The sequence below is a fragment of the Megascapheus bottae genome, chromosome 33, assembly GCF_031878675.1.
Source record: "Megascapheus bottae isolate mThoBot1 chromosome 33, mThoBot2.hap1, whole genome shotgun sequence".
NCBI lineage: Eukaryota > Metazoa > Chordata > Mammalia > Rodentia > Geomyidae > Megascapheus > Megascapheus bottae.
The window spans coordinates 467602-489701 of record NC_143541.1 but is presented as its reverse complement, the minus strand read 5'-3'; the positions used below and the strand labels follow the sequence as shown (position 1 = coordinate 489701).

The window sequence follows — 22100 nt, the reverse complement described above, 5'->3', positions numbered from 1 at the left end:
AGGTTAAAGATGAACTTGCCAACCTATGAATGGAAAATCTGAGAGTAATTAAAGGGTGACATTTTTTGAAAGAAGTACACCCATCACTTGACTTATACAACTGTAACTCCTCTGTACATCACCTTTCAATAACAGTAAATAATGTTTAAGAAAAAGAAATGGAAGATGGAGTGACAGTCAGCTCACAGTATCTACTCTGGTTGAAGGAATGATGCTAATACTAACACCATCTCTAGACAAAAGAGAAAGAATGAGGGGAAAGACTATTCTCCTAAATTGTCCTTGCCTCAGCTAAAGGCAAAATGTGTAGGTGCACAAATCCCTATCAATTCAATGTGAAAATTATTAGAAGAGCTATCCTGTTTTTACACAGACAGGTGTTAATACAGGAGTAGAATGAGGCTAGTTTAGAGGTGGGGAGTGGTATTTGAGGGTAACATGTCGCCTTATCTTCCATTCTTTATCTATCTTATCTGAATTTTGTGAAACCTGCAACTGAAGGGACCTCAGTAAGAATGTAGAGAATAAGAAAACATGCCAGAGAGGAGCTGTGCAAAGCAGATGGAAGGAACCAAATGCCACTGGCTATACATTAGCATGAGCTACTGTGGGTAAACTGAATCAAGTAGTCTCCAAATTTAGATGGTCATAATCACCATTCCATGTGAATGGTCTACAGTATATAACAGATCATGGCTGAGATATACATTCTTCTTTTTCTGAATTATTTCAAGCTTTACAACTGAAAGTCCTGACTTCCAGCTTGGTAGCATTTTGTTTCCATACTCTCTCCCACTGGCTGAGTAATATGCCTCACACACTCTATGAAAGCAGGAATGACAACACAGCCTTTAAGACACTCAGTTCACTGCTAAGAATGCTTCTTACCTGGAACTCAGAGACCACTAGAAAGGAGTGACTCTGTTGGTTGGATCTCTCACATTGATCGTTCAGCAGAGAGATCCAGGTTCCTATCTCCCAGAAAATCTCTTTAGCCCTCTGAGAGAGGCCTAAATATCAAGCCAGAAGTTGCTAGTTGCCAAGGATAAAGACGTCAGAATGATTGCTAAGTGATATGGCAAACGTAAGACAGGGAGATATTTGATAAGGAGCTAGTCAAGAAGGAAACTGGAAAGAGTTGTGAGACTCAAGTGAGAAATTAATGTGTATCACATATTAAGGTGAAACCACTAAAGGTAATGAAGGAAGGGAGTGAACTGAACAGGATTATTTTATGGAAAGATTTCTTTGATTATAATCTAAACAAACAGTAAAAAGAAAGACTGGGAGGCAGGAGAGAGTAGAGGCAGCCTGGCAGCTCATCTGGTCAATGCTAGAGATGAGAACATGCAAAAAAAAAACCTTCCAGAGCAGGCAGGAATATTGAACACTGACAAGAGACAGTGAACTCTAAGCATTTTAGGTGTGTTATTTCCTTTAATCCTTGCAACTTCTTAGTTACAACAGAAGAAGCTAAAGCTTTAGAACTTAGACAATTGGCATTTAGCTTTTGAGTCTCAAAGCTGGGATTTGAATATTTAAATCTCTTTTTCCCCACCGCCTAGACTTTTAAGTACTACAGGTATTGAGGAGTTTGGGATGGGAGACAGTTGATATAAAGGAAGACTCTGGGCCTCAATGTAAAACCAACAAACAAACAAAAATCAAAAATATTCATCCTGGGTTGTAGAGTTACCATTGTGGTTACAAGAAGGTCTATGGATGCATTTAAATCATAGTGGTAAATTAAAACATCAGTGAAACAAGTTTCCTGCCTCCTTTTAAAGATACTTTAATTGTATTTTCTTTATAAACTTTCAGACAGTTGGGAATTATTGCTTCCAGATAAACAGAAGAAAGCCATGACTGTTTCCAGAGAATCAAGCCAGACTGTGTCATTCTTTCTTGTGTTATCTCACATAGGTATCACAACTGATCTGTAAATTGATAAATGTTAATTGAACCTCATTAATACTTTGCTACAGTTTTTTACATCCTAATTAGCTCTAAAGATACAGCCCTTATAACAATTATCTTATAAGAAATGTAATAAATATTACAGCCCTGCAAGGGTTTCTCTACCGGTATCCATTCCAACTAGAAACTGTCTCCTCCCCCACATACAAACCCACAGGAGCCTCTTCTCTGCTTCACATGGGTTCTACCTTCCCCATGCTACTTGCAAAGACAGATTTATGAATAAACAACTCAGAATGGTTGTAGACCATCCAGACAGTTAAAGCCTCATGCCTCAAGATGTTGACCAGCTCAATGATAAAGAGGAAAGAGGTAAAAGCTGGCTGATAAATAGTTCTTCTGTTAATCTCAGGCTCTGTGCTAAGGCGGGGTTCTTTCTCATACAGCTAGTTTGAGAGGATCCTACAGTGCTCAACAAAAAAACATCATCTTCTTATGAGCCTATATTATCACAGCTCTTTTCTCCTTCATACTTGTCATAGAGATAAACCCAAAAGGACTTAATATACAAACCCTACCTTAAATGTCTTCATATAAAATCTAACATAAGGAAAACAATTATGGCTAATACTATCATTATTTTATCAATCAAGGAAAGAATTATTCAAAGAAATAAACCTACAGTCTCACAACATATGAATGACTTAAGATGTGAATATTTGCAAGGTATATGATTGATATTTGCCTAGCACATCATGGATGTTTGAAAATTCTTAGAAAAAATGCAATGGCGGTGAATGAATATTTGTGTCCCCTCATCTCCCAACAACGTGTCGTAGTTCACCTTCCAGTAGCTTAGAATGTAAACTTATTCGTAATTAAGATTTTATATTGTAGTAGCCTAGGCTAATCCTATCTAACTATTTTTCTTATAAAAGGAAAAGAAGCAATAACAAACACCCACAGAAAGCATCATGCAACCGCAGAGGAAGAGAGTTGAGTGACATATTTGAAAGCCCAAGAATACCAGTGGTCTACAGCCCCTGTTCAAAGTTAAAGGAAGTCCAGACTTTCTTTGCAGGTATCAAAGGGGTCAGAGCCCAGCTGATATCTAGAAGACTGGAGTTCTAGAAAAGAGAACTGGGAAAGTGACAGAAAAAAAATGCATTGTTTTAGGTTACCAAGCTTGCAGTGCCTTGTTTTAGCAACCTCAGGAAAATTCTTGGCAAACGTCAGCAGATCTTCTCCTGGGTATATTAGCTCATATTCTCAGTGGACTTCATTTTAATGTACATACATTTTTTAATGATAGTCAAAGTAATAAAATTTAAAGTGTAACAATTATACATTATAATGTATATAAAGTATAATAATTATAAAATAAAAAGATAAAAGTAAATGATTACTGAACCTTTAATCTGAGAACTACTTGATGCTAATGTCATTTTCTAATATTATTCTTTTAATTTTTTGTAGAAAAAAAGTATATTAAAAGGAAAGGTACATTAAAACAAATGGTATTGTTCACTCAGTTTAAACGGTTACATGCCCTTGATTCACTCATCTTTATTCTTCCCATGTCAGGGACATTTTAACTCAAATCAAAGACTTTATATAGGCCCAGAAAATGGCGTAGAGGTTGAGTGCTTGCCTTGTATGCACAAATCCCAGGGTTTGATTCCTTGGTATCACATACACAGTAAAAGCCCAAAGTAGTGCTGTGGCTCAAGTGGTAGAGCCTTGAGAAAGCCCAAGGAGAGTACCAAGGCCCAGGACTGGCAAAAGAAAAGACATTATATAAAAATACCCATAAGCAAATCCATTTATATCTGTAAATACTGCAAATATCACTTAAATATAGAAATCTAAAATCATGATCATACTAACGCATCTGAAAATATTTCCAATGCCTTACAGTGTTAACTTTTCTCTATTTCTAAAATGTGTTTGACAATTTTATGTGCTCAAAAGAGGATTTTTTTTCACCTAACCTATATAAACTTGGTTGAGACATCTTTCAAGTCTCTTATTCCAATCTCACTTTTCTTATTTTCCTTGTCATTATTGTGTTGAAAAAATCTCAGACATTTTTCTTAAAGTACTTCTCATGTTCTGTATTCTGCTGATTGTTTTACTATGGTTCTTTCTCTCTTTTTTTTGACCATGTTCTGCCTTCTGTGTGTGTGTGTGTGTGTGTGTGTGTGTGTGTGTGTGTGTGTGTGTATTTGTATTGTGAAAAAAATCAGGAGACCTTAAGCAAGATAAGATTCAGACTCAATATTTTGGTAAGGATGATTTAAGGGATAGGTAGTACAAAATACTTCCTACTACACAATATCAGGAAAAGCCTCATCCTTAAAGTATGTATGCATGGTAGTGAAGGTATTGTAAGTTTAAATGGTCATCCACCTTTTCTAAAGTTTTGCTAATAGATTTCTGAAATTCAGTTTTTATCCTAGTAACTATTTTTCCATAGGCACACATAATGTTAGTAATTTCACCACCTCTTCATCTACTATATGGCATATTTCCACAGAAAGATACTCTAGCTACTGGGAAGAATTGATAACAAAAGTTTCACAAAAGTACTTTTTTCTTTCTTCTTATTTACTATTTTTGGATTACCATATACTGAACTCATTTTATATTGTGACCTATTTTTTTTGCCAGTCTTGGGCTTTCTCAGGGCCTGAGCACTGTCCTTGGACTTTCTCAAGGCTAGAGCTCTACCACTTGAGCCTCAGCACCATTTCCGGCTTTTTTCTATGTATGTGGTACCAAGGAATCGAACCCGGGTCTTCGTGAATGCTAGGCAAGCACGCTACCACTAGGCCAAACTCCCGGCCCCTATTGTGACCTATTTTAATCTATTGCTATTCTGCTTATGTTTTAGGTTCACATTTCTTACTTTTGCTAGGATGGACTTATGCATTTGAAAATGATTGTCTCTTTGTAGTTACATTAAGAATATCTTCTACGCTTTCTGTTTCAAGAAGACATCGCAGACTTATTTTACAAACTTGGAATCAGTCATATATCCAAGATGTCCTTATTACTTTCATTAAATAAAGGTACTTCAAGACCACAGTTTGAATGCCAGGACTAGTCCCTGTTGCATGTATGTTCGTGCTTTCCGATGTCACCTAGGATAGGCAGTAGAATGAATATAGAATAAAATGCCTATGGCTCACACTTGTAATCCTAGTTTCTTAGGAGGCTCACATAAGGAGGAGCATGATTCAAAGCTAGTCCAGATAGAAAAGTCCTCAAGACTCCATCTCCAAAATAACTAGAAAAAAAGTAATATAATAAAATAAAAAAGCTGGTGGTATGGCTCAAGTAGTAGAATGAAAGCAACGCCTGTATGAAGCCCTCAGTACAAACCCCAGTATCAAGAAAATAAAGAAAAAAAGAGCACATTGCTATAAGAAGAAAGATACCAAGAATTAATTTTGACACAATATAAAGTCAAGTATTAGAATTATGGAGATTTGTTTAGCTTCTTTAAATTTATGCATATATATGTATATTTACTTTCATTAGTAAAAGCCATGCTTCTTAATGATGAAACAAATATATATTTGCTTTCTTTTGCATCTGTGAGTAATAATTCGCAACTAATTATACCAGGGTTGTAAAATAATGACATTTTTTTCTATACCATTGTTCAGGATGCTTGAACCAATTACAGAAGTAAAAGTATTTTGAAATATTTCTTCAGTGCACTATAATATTTAAACAAATAACAGTATTTGAAGTCTCTTCAGATATATTTTTCCTCTAACTCATGAAGGTAAGGATTGCTTTCTCCATACTTTATGTAAAAATTTGCTTGCTTCTAAATTCAGAACTAAACTAATCCAGGCCATTCCATATCCCTTTCTTTCTTCCTTCTGTTGATTACCATTTTTAGTTTATCTTTAGTTTATTTTATCTTTTTGCTGATCTTAAATTATGTCTTTAAGTTTGCTTTTTACACAGTCTTCTCCACCTTTTTGTAGTAAAATCAGTCATACAGATTATATCATATAGATTAAATGTTTTTGACCCCCATATTAACAAATGTGAATTTCTCATTTCAATCTTATGAAGGATGCTTTGATAAATTACTTTTTACATAAATATTTAAGTGTTACCTCATGATTGCAATAGAATCAATTTGTCATATAATTTCTCATTTGAATGTGACTATTTCAAGCTTTTCCTGTAGCTGCCAAGTAGCTTTCTCAGAGTTTGTATGCAAGAGCATTTTCTACCACATGATCTGACATCCCAATTGTCTGCATTGACAATCGCCCATGAATATGAAAGTCATTATGGTAGAGACCATTTCAGTAACATTTCTTTCTTCAGTGAATTTCATCCAGTTAAAAGGTAATGAAATTTTGTATGAATTTCAAATCATTCAAATCAACACTATAACATAGAACCTTTAAAATAAAAACCCATAAAATTTCAGAGCATTATGCTTTGGCATTTCCAGAATGATGTAAAACTTTTATTTCTGATTTTCTCATTCTTTTTAAGGCTCTAAGAAGAAAGTACTTATGTGAATGAGGTCATGCTTTTCATTCCAGTTTCCTTTCCATGTTAGGGTCTCATTAAGATCTGCATTTTCCAAATTGCATCTTTTCTCATAGCCCTTCTGCCACAGAATTTACCTACTTTAGAAAAGATGTCATGGACCCTTCATTCACAGGATATAAGTAATATAATGAATTGATTTAAAAAAACTATGGCCTATGCCTGTAATTCTAGCTACTCAGCTGGCTGAAATATGAGGATAATGGTTGTTCAAAGCCAGGTGGGCAGAAGAGTATGTGAGATTCTTTTCTCCAACAAACTACTAAAAAGCCAGAAGTAAAGCCATGGCTCAAGTGGCTAGTCTTGATCCAAAAAGCTCAGGAAAATATCCAGGCCCTGAGTTCAAGGAAACTGGACAATAAAAACCAAGGCAGGCAATTGTATTAAGTGGTTACTTGTAAGATAATATGATAATGTTACAGTTACAAATATTAAGTACCAATGACAGGGAGAATTATAGCATTCTTGGGATGACTACTAATAAATAACTACTGAGTGCTCATTAGATACCAAATTAGCTACATAGACTTGGCCCTACTTTAGTAAAATGTATATATTAGATGAGGAACTGATATATATATATATATATCCAATAATAAAAGGTGCATAGTAATTAGTTTTGACTTACAAGTGAACTTAATCTAAACGAAGCAGAAATTTGTGAGATATATAAATAAGTTAGCCAACCTCTCTTCTTGTGTCATTGCTCACTGCTTCTTTCCTAACTCCTTCATACCACACATCCCACTGACCATAACCATTTAGGAAAGTTGCATCTATCCCTAGAATATAAATTCCATCTGAGAAGAGAGAGTGCTTAACATGGAAGACCTTTATTTTATTCCAAGTGCCAATACAAAGATGCTCAACCAATAAGTACAGTCTGGATGACTCAAAACACATAATGAAGGGAAAGCAGAACAAAAGAAAGAAAGAAAAGAAGGAAAAAAAAAGCATGGAAAGAAGGAATCACCTAGGTTACCTAAAGGTTCATTATCTCAAACTTCCAGAACTTTTCATGTACACTCTGCTGGTGTAGAAATGGGTACACACAATTGCCAAATGCAAGTTCAGTGCTGTCTGTTAATTTTGCTAAGTTGACTTTGGCTTATGACCAATGGTGAGCTCTTTACAAGTTTCATTTCATTTAATCTTAAACAAATCTGGAGGAAGGAATGACTTTCTATCATTTAACAGTTCCCGGAGCATCTGGGAAACGTACTGTTAATAGTTTGGCAATGGCTTCCATGTTTTGACAACTGCATTGATATTCATAACATTCTAAAACAAAGACAGAATGTAGCCATTTGGGGGGAACTGAGATTTCCGATACCATTTTGGCCTAGAAGATAGCATATGTTGAAGAAGAGATAAGGCCCTCCAGTTGAAATTCCCATCACACAGTCTATCCTCTCCATCTGTTGTATACACAGACTACTTCTAGTTTCTATCCTAGTGACTCACGGAGCTGATATCTGAGGATGGCAGTTCAAAGACTGCCAGGGGTAGAAAGTCTATGGAATTCTTATCTCTAATAAAACAATCTGAAAATAAAAAAGAAATGGAACTGTGGTTCAAGTGGTGGAGAGAGTGGGCAAAAGAAGCTCAAAAATAGGCAGGCCCTGAGTTCAAGCTCTAGGATCAGGAAAAAAATATAACTCAAAGAGAAAATGGTCTGTGCTGGAAATTGTACAGAATTACAGAGATATACCAGGTCTTCTTGAGGTAAAGAGTAGCTGCCAATTATTTTTAACCTTTCTACCCTGAAGACAGAAGCCAAGTTTAAGAGATTTATCACAAAATGTTATCACAAAATGCTTTGAGATCCAGGTGATACAAACTCAAATTATTCCATCAAGCTAAAGGTGATTGTAAACCCTTCAAAAAGACCATCAACCTTACATTTTTATAGGTTTCTACTAGGAAAACAATGGAGAAATCCAGACCTTATAATTCAATCTTTTTTGTTGTTTCTTTTTTTTTCTTTTTCTTTTATTTTTGGCTTTGGGAGAAACTTGCAAAGATTTGAGATTATAGTATGGTACCTTCCATATGAACTCTTATACTGTCTATATCCTGTGGATTTCCTAACATATGACCAAGGCTATAGATAAGAATACTGCTTGCTACAGAATACCAATATTTCTTAACAATTCTTCGTTAACAAAATTGACCACTTAAGGACACCTACAGAGCAGTGAGTGCTATGCATTGACCATTTGAACCGTTACTGAAAATCTATATACCTGGATTCGTTAACCTTGGCTGAAGTTAAATGTGTTTTTCAAACTTGATTTTTTCTGCTGTTACTCCCCAAGAGGAAAAGTAATAAATAGCACCATCTCCTGGGTTTCTATTTCTGTGGCATTAATTTTTGGAGTTTAGTATTATTGTAATCATATCTCATGTAAGGTAAATTTGGACCTGAAATCTTTGGGGACTCATTTGTGAAATGAAGGTTCCTGCTGTAACTACCAGCACCAGAATGCAGTGCTTTATCTAAATGTAAAATGTGTTGCATCTCTGAAGTAACTCGAGTCTATTACATAGAAAAGACTTCACCATCAAAGCAATCACGGTTTAAGCAGAATAGAAGGAAAGAGAAGACTTCCACCCACAAAGACAAACAGCTCAATGCTTACTCCTTCTATTCTTTTAATCCCCCACATTATATTACTGAATGAGCCTGTGGGCTCCTAAGCATCCATTCTAATCAACACTGCTTCATCATCTGCCACGTGTGTGTTCACTGCAATTCAGAGTCAAACACATTCACAGGCTCTTCAGGTAGCCAGCAACTACCTAAGAAAGGTCAGCTTTACCAGGCTTCTAATTTTATCATCACAACACTGGCCTCTCCACTCCCCAGAATTCGCAGAGACCAAAGAAGCTCAAAGTTCTCTAAAATAAAGACACATGTCTATACTCTATCCTTTGAATTTCTTTTGTAGTGTTTGTAAAGTCTCTGATCTAAGATATTTATCCTCTCTCCAGGGAAATGAAAGGCTCTTAGAGTATTGTATGTGTGTCTACATATATATGTTACATATACATATATACATCAATCTACACACATGCATACACACACAGCGTGACCCAGTGGTAAAGCATCTGCCTAATATTTATGGCAGTGCTATTACTTAAATTATGCTTCTGTCTATCTCCTCAGGGGGTTGTGATGCAAAAGAGGAAATAGATTTCAGCTAGTTTATGGGATTGTTTTTTTAATCACAAGTTGTTCTCCCCCTTCATTTCTGAGAGTAATGAATTCAAGTTTCTAAAACAGACCAGTAAAGTTTAGAAGTGAAATTCCACGTGTGTGTGTGTGTGTGTTGGATTTACCAAATATAATGTGAGCCATATATCTCCTTTCTAACTTGCAATGAGATTTTGGCCTCTAAGCTCAACATGACAAAACCTAGAGAAATATACAGGAGAAAGTGAAGCTGAGTTTTACAGAAAGGGACTTGCTTTAGCCCACAACATAAAGATCCATTTTGCTCTCAGTCCATTGGCAAAAGCCAGTCAGATGTTCCAATCTATTTATAAGAGAAACTGGACAAGAACAGGATGTCTGAAGATATGGTGTGCTTCATCCCTCTTATCTTTCATTGCTCTCTGTTCAATGTTCCTGTGGCTGAGGATATTACCATTAAGAACCTATGTAGTAAAGTTCTCTCTTTGATCAAAATATAAATATTAAAATAAGTTTTGCTGCATCCAATTGGAGGAATATTCACATTTTTTTCAGGTTTTTCACCTTAGTGAAAGTAGTTAATCTAGTCATAGTTATAACACCCCTTTGTTTTGCCTGAATATTCTAATAATACCAAATTATAGAATTGAGAAGTTAGCTTCTGTCTCTTTCTATTGAGAATTTAGCTCTCTGATGATCAGTATAAACCACAAAGACTTCATAAATGTTCTGAATTTTGACATGGATGAAGTCACCGTTTACATTCACTACCCTGAGTGGTTCCATTTTGGCCTTCTCTGACATACCTAGCCCCTTCCACATTATTTTCTTGATTCATGGAAAAGCCACACACTTTTGCTGGCACATTGGATCCCCTAAGTTCACTAGACTGATCACCAGATATCTGTATGACAAGATACTGAAAGTCCTTCCAAGTAGAGAAGGCCACATTGGAAAGATAGTTCTGAAAAAAAGGGCTGTATCCATGTTCACCTCATGAGAACGATATCTATGACAAATTATTTCTTCTTCTTCTCATTGTAGCCAGCTTTGATTGCATTGTCTTTACAATTTACTCCTTGTGTTTTTGATTGGCATATTGGCACAAGTGGCTTAGTATATATGGTCTTTTGTCCTATACTTGGCAACAATGCCTGACATAGCCAGATAGATGAGCATCATAGTATTTGACTTACGTTCCTCGAGTCACCACTGAGACTCTGCTGACTGTCAGACTCAGTCTGGCCAGCTCCCACAGAAGGTTGATACTTTCCTTAAGAGGAGAAAAAAATAGATAAAAATTGCTCATACTTTTTGGTTACATTTTCATCTTTCTGCTTAATCTATTTTTATGCTTTTCATGAGTATGTCATAAAAAGTATAGCTTAATTCAGTTTCACGATGGAGGTGAGTCATCCTTTAATGAAGTGAGCTCATGAAGCTGATTCTCTCACATCAATTCCTTATTGAAACTCTTCACTGATCAAGAATTTTGACATCTCCATCTCTTTGGACATTTCACACATTCTTCAGTGTCAAAGTTAGGCATGCATTTTTTCAGAATTTTAAAAAAATGAAAAAAAAAGAAGAAAGAAATGATTGCTTAAGTCTCAGGATATCTGTGCAACGTGAGTTTCACTCACAAAAGAAATAGAAATCTAGAAATGTCTCTCATCTGAGCCTATACCTCTGACTCTTGGTAACAGATACCGTGGGTTCCTGAGTCTAGAGCTCTTGATTCAATTTTTATATGCCAATGTGTTGTGCATTTGTAAAGTGTGAGCCTCATAGAAGGGAGAAAGCCAGTGATGGCTGTCCAAACATCTCCACATGACTTCTCCAGGAGGATGACATGCCTCTGAACTTCCCCAAGAGTTCCTACAACTACAACATCATAGATGACTGACTCAGCATACAGGATGTGACAGAAAGACACAGTGGTGTCAGCTCCCATAGCCTTTAAATCGTCCCATCTTTTCAACCCTTCATCAGTACCTAATTCTTACATGTTCATCCTTTTGTGTTGGAATGCTCTGGAATACTTTGGTTTTTGCTCTAAAATGTACTGATGCCATGTTTCTACCTTTGGCAGAAGTTTTCTTCCACTGCCCATGTATGATTTACCAAGAAAGCTAGGTATCTAGAAAAATGTTAATTCCCTGAGTTTTTAAATTGATATTGAGGGAGATAAAGGACATCTTGTTATATAAATTTGGAAAATTCTGCATTGGCCCAATTAACATTATTGACAAATTGATTTGTTGCACCAGTTCTGGAAGCGATAATGCAATAAATACATTTGATATTTAAGTTAAGCTTATCAAAGCACCATTTTCTACCTTTGATTCTACCCTTCACCACTTTCTTGGATCATTTTCTAGAATTATCCTTTAACAGCTACAGTGTGATAATTGGCATATTGTACCATTTTTGAAAGTAGAAATTAAGCTTTTCTTTATGAAGTGAAACTTTTTCTTTATAATATAAATCACACAATAATGAACTGCTGAAGAAAGAAATACCATCCATCTTCTTTTTTTTTTTAAATTTATTTCCTTCTCCAGTTCTCCTCTCATCCTCCTTATTTGGGATATTTCTAATTTTCTCACATTGGAAAACCAGCAAATAATCATATTGTGCCTAAAATAGAAGTTACTGATTTTAGTGAGTAAATGGATATGATTATTTCCACAAATAAACCACATAGTGCAAAGTTCATACACAGCTCAGTTCATCAGTTAGCAACTATGCTCAAAATTGTTTTTTTTTTGAAAACTGAAATAACATGTTTTAATTATCTCCACCTTAGCTAATAGGGTTTTATATGATAACAACTCCAGAATTTAGTGAGCTTCTAACTGGAAACTCTCTTTTCCTATTGAGAGTCATTTGTCTTTTCTTTCTTTTTTGAAGTTGGTAATTCTCAGAGATGTCAATATATCAGCTCCCTAGCATTCATTTTAATAAACTATTAGTTGTTCAAAAAATGATACCACAGAAATCTTCCCCAGTACATTCCATATTTTAGTTAGTCTTGTTATATATGAATATGCCCTACATGTCTTTTCATGTTTGTAATTAATGTCAAACCTCCACATTTGAAAGCCAGCATTTGCTCTTTGCTATTGAAATATGGTTTGTCTGAGAGGTGAACTGAAGGAGGAATATAAACAAATGCAGTCATCTCAGTATACATACATACAAATAGAACAGGGGACAAGTTGGGTTCAGATAGATGAGGAACAGGATTGAAGGAGTGACAATGATCAAGGAACTCAGAACTCAGTTTCTGGACTCAAAAATCGACATGTTGAATTGAAATTTCTACATCTATTTAAAGTTAATAAAACATCGTCTGCCTCAGTGAGCATGGATTTTTCATTCAGGTTATTACTGTGTCTTAACCAGAAATTGTAGTTTGGAGGATGGTGTGTTGGTGGTGTTGATGATGCGGTGTGTGATGTGTGGGTGGTGTGGGAGAGCTGTTATGGTGATGAGATGGTTATGTACTAATGATCACAGACTGGCTGTAGCTTCCTCATGACTGCCCTTCCTGTGACACCCACCCTGCAAATAACTCAGAGAGATTTATCTGATGGGAAACAGGTATGTGTTTTATCACAGGCGCCATTATGTTTTCTGTGTCTGTGCTCTGGATGATGTTTCTCTATTTAGCTCGAGTTTTCTGTTTAGCTTCCTGTAAAATTTCTTGTTTTTTTTTTTCTTCCTAAAGGTGGTATACCAGGAACCTTCTCTCCAAGAAGACATCCTAATTAGTATGTTTTCAAATTATAGGAGCAGACCCCATTCTGCTTCCTCACACCTCCTGAACATTTCACAATTTACATTAATTAGAGGGACTGGGTGGTGTTATAGCAGGTACATTAATCTGACTCTTCCTTGGAGTGAATTGAGTAATTAAGATTAAGGCTATTGTCAGAACAAGGAAGGAACTCATCCCATGTGGAATTACATCTGTGTTTGTGATTAAGCTTCTTCCCAAAAGGTTTTTCTTCTAACAAAACAAAGGGAACAAGCCTTTAAATGAGAATATGTATTTTCTATTCTCTGCTGATTTAGAACCTCTCTTAAGACCAGTGTATTATACAGTGTTATGTGTTGCTGAGAGTTAGAGAGAGGAAAAAGTGCCAATCCTATTAACAAGGAAGTGTAACTCAGAGTTTCTTCTGTTAGGATAGCTATATTAAGCAATTCCAGGCATGCGATCATTTTAAAATTAATTCACAAAGGGAACCCAAGTATCTCATGCTCACTATTGTACTATGTTTGTATCAAGCACTGAATGTTCTCATCCACTTTCTTTTGCTTCTCTCTGTTTAAAGAAAGAAGGTTCAGTTCAACTTTAATACCACCTAGAATCTTAAAAGTCCATCTCTCTTTGAAATACAAGTTCATGAAAACCTGAAAGCATCTCTGGACTTTAATCAGGGTTCTGGTCTCACTGGCAAGTGGACATTGGTTAAGATTTTCTTTGGGTCTGATGTGAAGATGTGATATGGACGGTTGAATTTCAAAGCCAGCACCGCTGTGACACCCTTGTGTGATGCTGATCTGCCACTAGGCAGGGTTTGTATATCCTCCTGCAAGGAAGACAAGCGTAGAAGTGATCATTGTACCTACTTCAGCCTTGGAAAAACAAGGAGTTAATCAACCCAATGTCTTGCATCAACTGAATACTCAACAGAATTTTGGTATCAACAGGGTTACTGGATCATTTCTGTCTCCCTGTTTGTCAAAATATTGCATAATATTTGTCGCCCATACCTAGAATTATATAGTGTTTCTAAGAAATGCAAATAAATTCAGCATCACCCCTCTTTAAATAAATGCCTAACATGATGCCTTTCAACATCAATAAATCTTTATCTGACTGAATGATACTTGGAGAAAGGAAGTCCTAAAGCGCCACCTCGTGGCCTCTTGTGGCCTTTTGCTCCCACTATGACCACTACCAATATTGGACAACCACTACTTTTGATCAGTTTAGAAAAGGTCATGACAATGGAGCCTTCACCTATTAAGTTAATGAAGCATGACTGGGCACCATGGAGTGTGGGACCCATTCTAAGTATTTTCACGATTCAAAAAATGTGACTAAACTTTAAAGTGACATCTCTTTATATGTAAATTAATTCATAGCCAAAGTCTCATTATTAGGAAGTTTTGGGGTTATGTGATTTCCGGGTAAGGCACTCGAGAATTAACTCACAAAAGGAATGTCCACCTAAGTGAAAACACTTATCCATACTTCATTAACATTTACATAAAATCTTTAATGACAATGTTTATTTTTCTGCCAAACTATGAATTTGTAATTCTTACCAGGATATGTCCTAAACTTATATATTAGCAATACACCAAGATACTCCCTTGGGTCACCTTTTCCTTCTTTTCTTTGTACCCTAAGCTTTCAAAATTTCGAGTATACCATATCTCCTTTCTAGTTCTGCAAGCCAGCAGTAATATAGTGACAACATGAAGATAAGTGACAGCATAGCCATAAGACTCATCCAGCCTTCAGGTCAGTATGTTCAGTAATGCAGATAACAGTGGTCAGTTAGTGGAATTAGAATAACCTTGTTCAGTGATATACATTTCCAAAACTACCAAATATTTACAAGTATAGCCTTTGGCTGATGTCATCCTTTACATCTCATCAGCAATACATAGCTTTGCTGTGATAGAATTAAGTCATGTCCTTAACTATTTTTTTCCTTTTTGCAGTAGGGTTTATCTTAATTCTAGTCTTTTTTCTTCTATGGAGTAACCTCATGAGTGTTCATACAGCAAGGATGTAAGATTGCTTACGAAGAACATTCTGTGATTTCATTAAATTCAACTCTGATTTGGAGATGATGCAAAGAAACAGAATGTCTGAAGTATCATTATGCTTTAATCCATCCCCTCTACCCTTTCCCAAAGGACAGCCCTACCTCTCATTATTTCTTCTCTGAGTTTTCTCTGCATTCTCTCATACAGCCTTTGCAGCCTAAAATCATTATCTGCTCAAATCTCCAAGAGAGCATAGCCACGATGACATGAAATGACTCTTGTCTCAGAACAAAGCCTAGTGCAGGTGAGACTTATGTTTCCTTCATTAACCGTTTTTTTCAGATTCTACCTTTGCAGAAAAGATACGGTTTGTAGTCAGATTGCAGAAGATTATGCTGTACCTAATTAATATACTGCTAGTAAAATGATGAAGTTGACAATATTGTCCTCAACTATATACCATTTATTCACACACACATACACACACACACACACACACACACACACACACACACACACACACACACAGAGTTACACTTCGTTGACTGCCATCCTGCAAATGAGAATAAGAACGCTTCTTTCCCCAAAATAGTGACCATTTTATGCAGAGCCATGTGTATAGATGAGAGCTGCTATCAGAGAAAAAAATAAATAGAAATCAACATGTCATACAATTATAGTATTGAAATACAAGTTTTCTAGCAGTGAACACAGTTATAAATCTGGAAGGGATAAAAAGGGAAACTCATTATCTAAAACTATGCAACATGGGAAAAAGCAATTGTTTCAGCAAAAATTTTGCTGAATTTACTGATAGACATGTTTTCTTTTGTTCTTCTCAAAGTGTTGAGGCTACATTGGACATGAGAAGTTTCAGATGGAAGGTTTGAGGTCACTGGATGTATGCACTTGAGAGGAGGACTGGTTAAGAAGGATGAGCCAGAGAACTGGAGACAGGAATAGAAGAATGGCATAATTCTCCAGACGCATCAGTGAACCTAGGCTCTAATGCTCTTTAGATGGACAGGAGGTAGCCCTGACACTGAAGGAGATTTAGAATATGTATTCTCTGCATGCAACATACAATAGAATGCTCATTCCAGTACCCATAGCCACCTCAAAAGATAGCTCCAGGTAATCCTTCGGGGACAAAACCTGCTGCCTGACAAGCACCAATCTAGCCATAGAAATATGGAGGTCACAGCAGATCAAAGATGAGGAACTCAGAGAGAATGGTAAGCTTACAAAGAATAAAATTAGCCACACACCCATGTCTTATTCCTGTAATCCTAAAATACCCAGAATGCTGATATATGAGGATCACAACTCAAAGCCAGACAGGGCTGAAAAGTCTTGGGGGACCTCTTATGACCAATTCACCACCAGAAAACCCAAATTGAATTGTGCTGTGGATCAAAGGGATAGAATGCTAGCCTTGAGTGCAAGAGCTCAGGGACAGAGCCCAGGCCCTGAGTTCAAGCCCCCAAAATGACAGCATAAATAAATAAATACATAAATAAATAAAATTATAGAATACAAATGTACCTAGCAGCTGTGTAATGAATTTTGTCAAAAATGTAGGAGAGAAACCAAGGCATCATGTTCTTTCTGAAAGTGAGAGAGTTTTCCAAAGCAAACAAGATAATTTAAGGATAGAGAAGTCTCCCTGAGGTCTGAGAAATAAAAGATGATCTGTGACCCAATGAAGCCATTTTTATTGCATTGCTCAAGACAGAAACACGGAGGTAATAAAAGTGAAGAAGACAGATTATTAAAAAAATAATAATAATACAGGATAAAAGGGAAATAGAAAAGGAAGAAGTTAGCTAGGTCTTTACAGAGGAAATATTTTATTTTTATTTATGTGTTTTTTAGTGACAGCAGAATAGATGTTGTAGCTTAAAAAGGAAAGGAGCATGTCGGATAGAAGCAACTGAGAAATATGAATTTTGTTATTCCCACCGGAATGGCACTAACTTTATTGTGTTAAATCTTATTACATAAAATGACTATAACCAGACAGAGAAGCGTGATGTCTGGGTTATAGTGCTGATTTTACTACAAACTGACAGCATGACAGGTGTCCTTATTTAAAAAGACTCCTTTTCTGAGAGCATGAAAAATGAACCATTTAGAAAATGAAGGAACATTAAGAAGTTAAGGTCAAAAGAAAATGTCACATCTGTGGAAGAATAAGGCGATACCTAGAGATGGCAGGGCAGAGGCCCAGGGGCAAGAAACCTAAACTCAATCAGCCCAATTATGACCCAGTATAATCTTTTCTTTATGGACATAGTTTTTGTGAAGATATGTGAAATATTTTTGTGGTAAGAAATGTAATCTGTACCTTTACATGAAGAAATTAAATGATATTTCAAAATATAAATATATAAATATGTATTTGTTAAACATGACATTTGAAATATGATGTAAAAACCAATGCAATAAAATCTAAAAAAAATAAAACATAAATATAGAGCTATGAAATGTTTCACACTTCCACAATGAAGGTCAATTTTTTTCATATATTTTTTATTGTAGTTAATAGAAGGTTTACATTATACTTGCCAGACAGAAGGTGCATTAATTTACATACATTGATACCCTTTCTCATGCCTTGGTTCCCATTTCCCTCCCTCCCACCCCCACCCCTCATCCTGTTTTCCCCCCTTCCCTATCCAATTTCAAATAACCAAATACAAATATATTCAATATATCAGATAACAAAGTGAGATACTGTAACAAAAAGAGATAACCAAGGGACAGCAAAAGAGATGAGAGATAACATAGTACATTAAGGACAACAATCACTCATTATATGGCTTTTGTTTCTATATCCTACAGGCCCTTAATAAAGGTCAATTTTAAACAGCTTTCCTTAGCCCAGGATTCATCATTCTTCCATCATCAAACATAATTTAAGAACAATTAATTGGCTTCCAAAGTGAAGAATAACAACATAGGTACTTCTCAAATAATGTATGTTTTGGGAGTTCTAGTAACCAGATCTTTCAGAAATATTAGAGTTAGGTAACAAGTGCATTACTAGTTACTAATCTGGAAAATGAAGAAGCATAGAAACATGGTCTCTGGTATTCTTTTGGGGTATACAACTGAATTATTATCATACTATCATGTTTTGAGACTCCTTCCCTCTCATTTATGGTGTCATTTATCGTTATAAAGTATGGCAAAGCTACGTGTGCATGTACGTGTGTGTATGTGTCTGTGTCTATGTGTGTCTTTGTTTAATTAGACATTTTAGTTGTCAAGCAATTTTGAGTATAGTAACTCTTTAAACAATAAAATTATCTTCTTGTATCCTGAGGCAGTAATTTATTAAATGGTATTCTAAGTAGTATCCTGGAAATTTTAATTGTGCCCCTAAATAAATGACCAAAAGCTTTGGACTAGAAACTGTCCTTAGATTGTCAGCATAAAACCATGCTGGCGCAAAGATGGCTGCCATTAGAGAAATTTCATATGTAATATATATGTAGACACAAACATTTTGGTGATTTATCCCAGCAAAATGTGCATTTGCTAACATGGAATGCAGTCTTCTAGGGAAATGGCTCTTTAATGTACAATTTAATATGCCTTTTAAAATCCAGCTGAAGTAAAAGAGCCAGGAAATTGTCTACATTAATCAGTCAAATAAATGACCCATTTATTCTAATGGAAGAATTCCATCAAAAATTATAATGAAACAATATCACAATCCATGATGATATTGACAAATCCTACCTTAGAAGTAGCTATGCTAGGCCTTAAACTGATATGTAATAGGAAATTCAAAGGTTACAACTTGAAAATATTACCTGAGTTCCCATAACATTGATTCATCCTGAGCATCATCTATGCTTAACTTTCTACAATTGTAATCAAGAGTAAAGTCAAATTCAGATCCAAGGATATTTTATTCATGGTCACCATAATCCCTCACCTCTCCAGGGCTTCCAGGTTTGATTTCAATTACAATAATGATGCTAAAACAATAATTTAAGTCCTCAATCACTTTGTGTGTCTTCAAATCACAGGTCAACCACTTATTTAAAATAAAACATCTAGGCGCTGCTCACAAATGTAACCCTATCTACTCAGGAGAGTGAGATCTAAGGATCATGGTTCAAAGTTAAAACAAGCACAAAAGTCTCTGAGATTTATCTTCAACTAACCACCAAAGAAATGTCAGAAATCAAACAATGGCTCAAGTGGTAGAGTGCTAGCTTTGAGCAAATAGTAGCTCAGGGGGGAGGGAAATGGGGACAAAAACACAAGATGGGGTATCAATGCATGAGCAACAATGTACCTACTACATGTAACTGTAACCCCTCTATGCATTACCCTAACAATGAACAATAAAAAAATAAAAATAAAAGTAGCTCAGAAGCAGAATCTAGGCCCTGAGTTCAAGCTCCATGACTAGCACATACCTGTCTGTCTATCTATCTGTCTATCTGTCTGTCTATCTATCTATCTATCTATCTATCTATCTATCTATCTATCTATATATATATATATCAATCTGTCTGTCAGATTATTAATCTGTCTGTCACAAAATAAAAGAATGTACTTAAGGATAAGAGTCTCAGTTTTCCACTTAATTAAATCCAAAACAAGCCTCACTGAGTAGTTCTGATAACTTCATTTTTTAATTTATGAAGAAGTGTTAGAACTGGCATACAGAATGGGGAGTAATTGACTTCTTGTAATTCTACTTGTTATAAAAATTTTTGTCATAACTTCAATTTTGGTATCTTTTCAACATGGCTCTTCGTACCAATATAGGTTCAAGTTCATTCATATTTTTGTAATTCACTATCACTTTAACCAAGTGTGCACAAACCTTATTCTGTACAAGGATGGCTCTTGTTTCTATTAGCACAGGATATTTGACCTCTCCTGCTAAACAAACTTCATTCTTGTTTTCTGAACTTGCTCTCCTTCTAAGATGATTACATTGAAGCAGATACTGCCAAAGTAATTTTAGATGATTTTCTTCTAGAAGCCAAAGGGAATCAAGGTTTCTTTCCTTATAATAAAAGATACAAATCTATTTAAAGAGCTGACATGACAACTTCAATGGCTTCCTTTTACTTGAAAGAAAATAGAGAAGGCTAATGTCTACTTAAATGAAAAGGGAAAAGGAAGACCAGAAAGAATGTTCAAGAAGTATCCTTTTCTACCTGGTGAGTCCCATTGTAAGCAAATTTCTGCTCCCACAGTTTCTAAGACAGTGCATTTTGAATCAATGGGGTAAAAATGTACAAAAATGGTTATACAATGCCCCTCATTCTCTTGAAAAGTATAGTAAATTAACCAATGAGTATTAATATGGAAATTCATCAAAAGGAAAACCATAGTTTTCACACACATATTTCTAAGTGAATTAATGATTTCTTTTTATTACAGTAAATGTGTCAAGACCGTAAAATGTGAGGAATAATTAAAAATGTAAGATTAAATGCTCTTGAAACTTTGCCCAGACTTCATTAATGAAGTACTGTGCTTAAGTAGAAACCTGGGAGAACAATGCAAGTTATAAGAAAATGGTACAGTCAGAAATTTTCAAATAAAGGTCTATGAAAAAAAATGAACTCAATGATAATAGCTTTAAAAGAGAAGTCAGGGAAAGAGATGTTCGTGCTTCAATTTTAAACATGGCCTGGGGCATGAAATGGTACATGGAAAGAATCAAATATAACTGAGAGAAATAAGCTTGGCAAAATCCGAGGCGGGATTTGAAGGTAAGAATTCAATAGTTTACCTGGCTCAGATCCATTCAGGAAGAAGTACACTAAGCTTTTGCTTAGGAAATGGGATGCTCCTGCAGTGGGAAAAGCCAGTCCAGATGTGCTGAATGAAGTCAGTGAACAGGTCCAACATTAGTATTATTTTTTAATCATACTTACATCTTTGCAATGGCAAAAGTGAGGAGTGGGGCTGTTTATGACTCCAAAATTTTCTATGAAAAAATGTTTAAACATGTGTTTCAGTTCTTTTTTGAAATTATCCTACATTCATTTCCAATATCAAGAGGAACTCTAAGAGGTCCTGAATTCATTCCTTAAGAAAAGGATCAACAATGTTAAGAGCAAAATCAGTGCTACCTGGAAATAATAATAATAAAAACAACTCTCGAAAGCTAAAAGATTTGGATATGAAGACAAATGAAGGGGTTTCAGGAAGACAGGAAGGGAAGTGAAGCATTCTTATGCCGTAGGTGAAAAGTTCAAGCTGACGACCTATTCCTAGCTATCCTGACATGTAGGGAGCAACTGGGGAAAAATTTGGAAATGGAACAAACAATACAGAATAATAGGGGAGGCCAGGATTGTAGCCTAGTGATAGAGTACTCGCCTAGCATATAAGAATCTCTGGGTCTGATTCCTCGATACCACATACACAGAAACAGCCTGAAGTGGTTCTTGTGTCTCAGGTGGCAGAGAGCTAGCTTTGAACAAAGTAGTTAAGAACAGTGAGCAGGCCCTGAGTTCAAGCCCCAGGACTAGCAAAGAAAAAGCATTTTCTATACTTAACGATATTTTCATATGTGTATGCATTGCATGGTAAATTGGGAAATTTATCTAACATCTCAAACACTGAC

General features: G+C 35.7%; 1 long non-coding RNA gene across 1 annotated transcript; it reads left to right on the top strand.

The window, feature by feature from the left end:
- Positions 1-1121: 1121 nt before the first annotated feature.
- Positions 1122-15233, top strand: LOC150042811 (uncharacterized). Its single transcript, XR_016533517.1, has 5 exons — positions 1122-1196; positions 2856-2998; positions 4811-4988; positions 5589-5710; positions 15163-15233. It is a non-coding gene; the product is annotated as an uncharacterized LOC150042811 (long non-coding RNA).
- The last annotated feature ends 6867 nt before the right edge of the window (positions 15234-22100 follow it).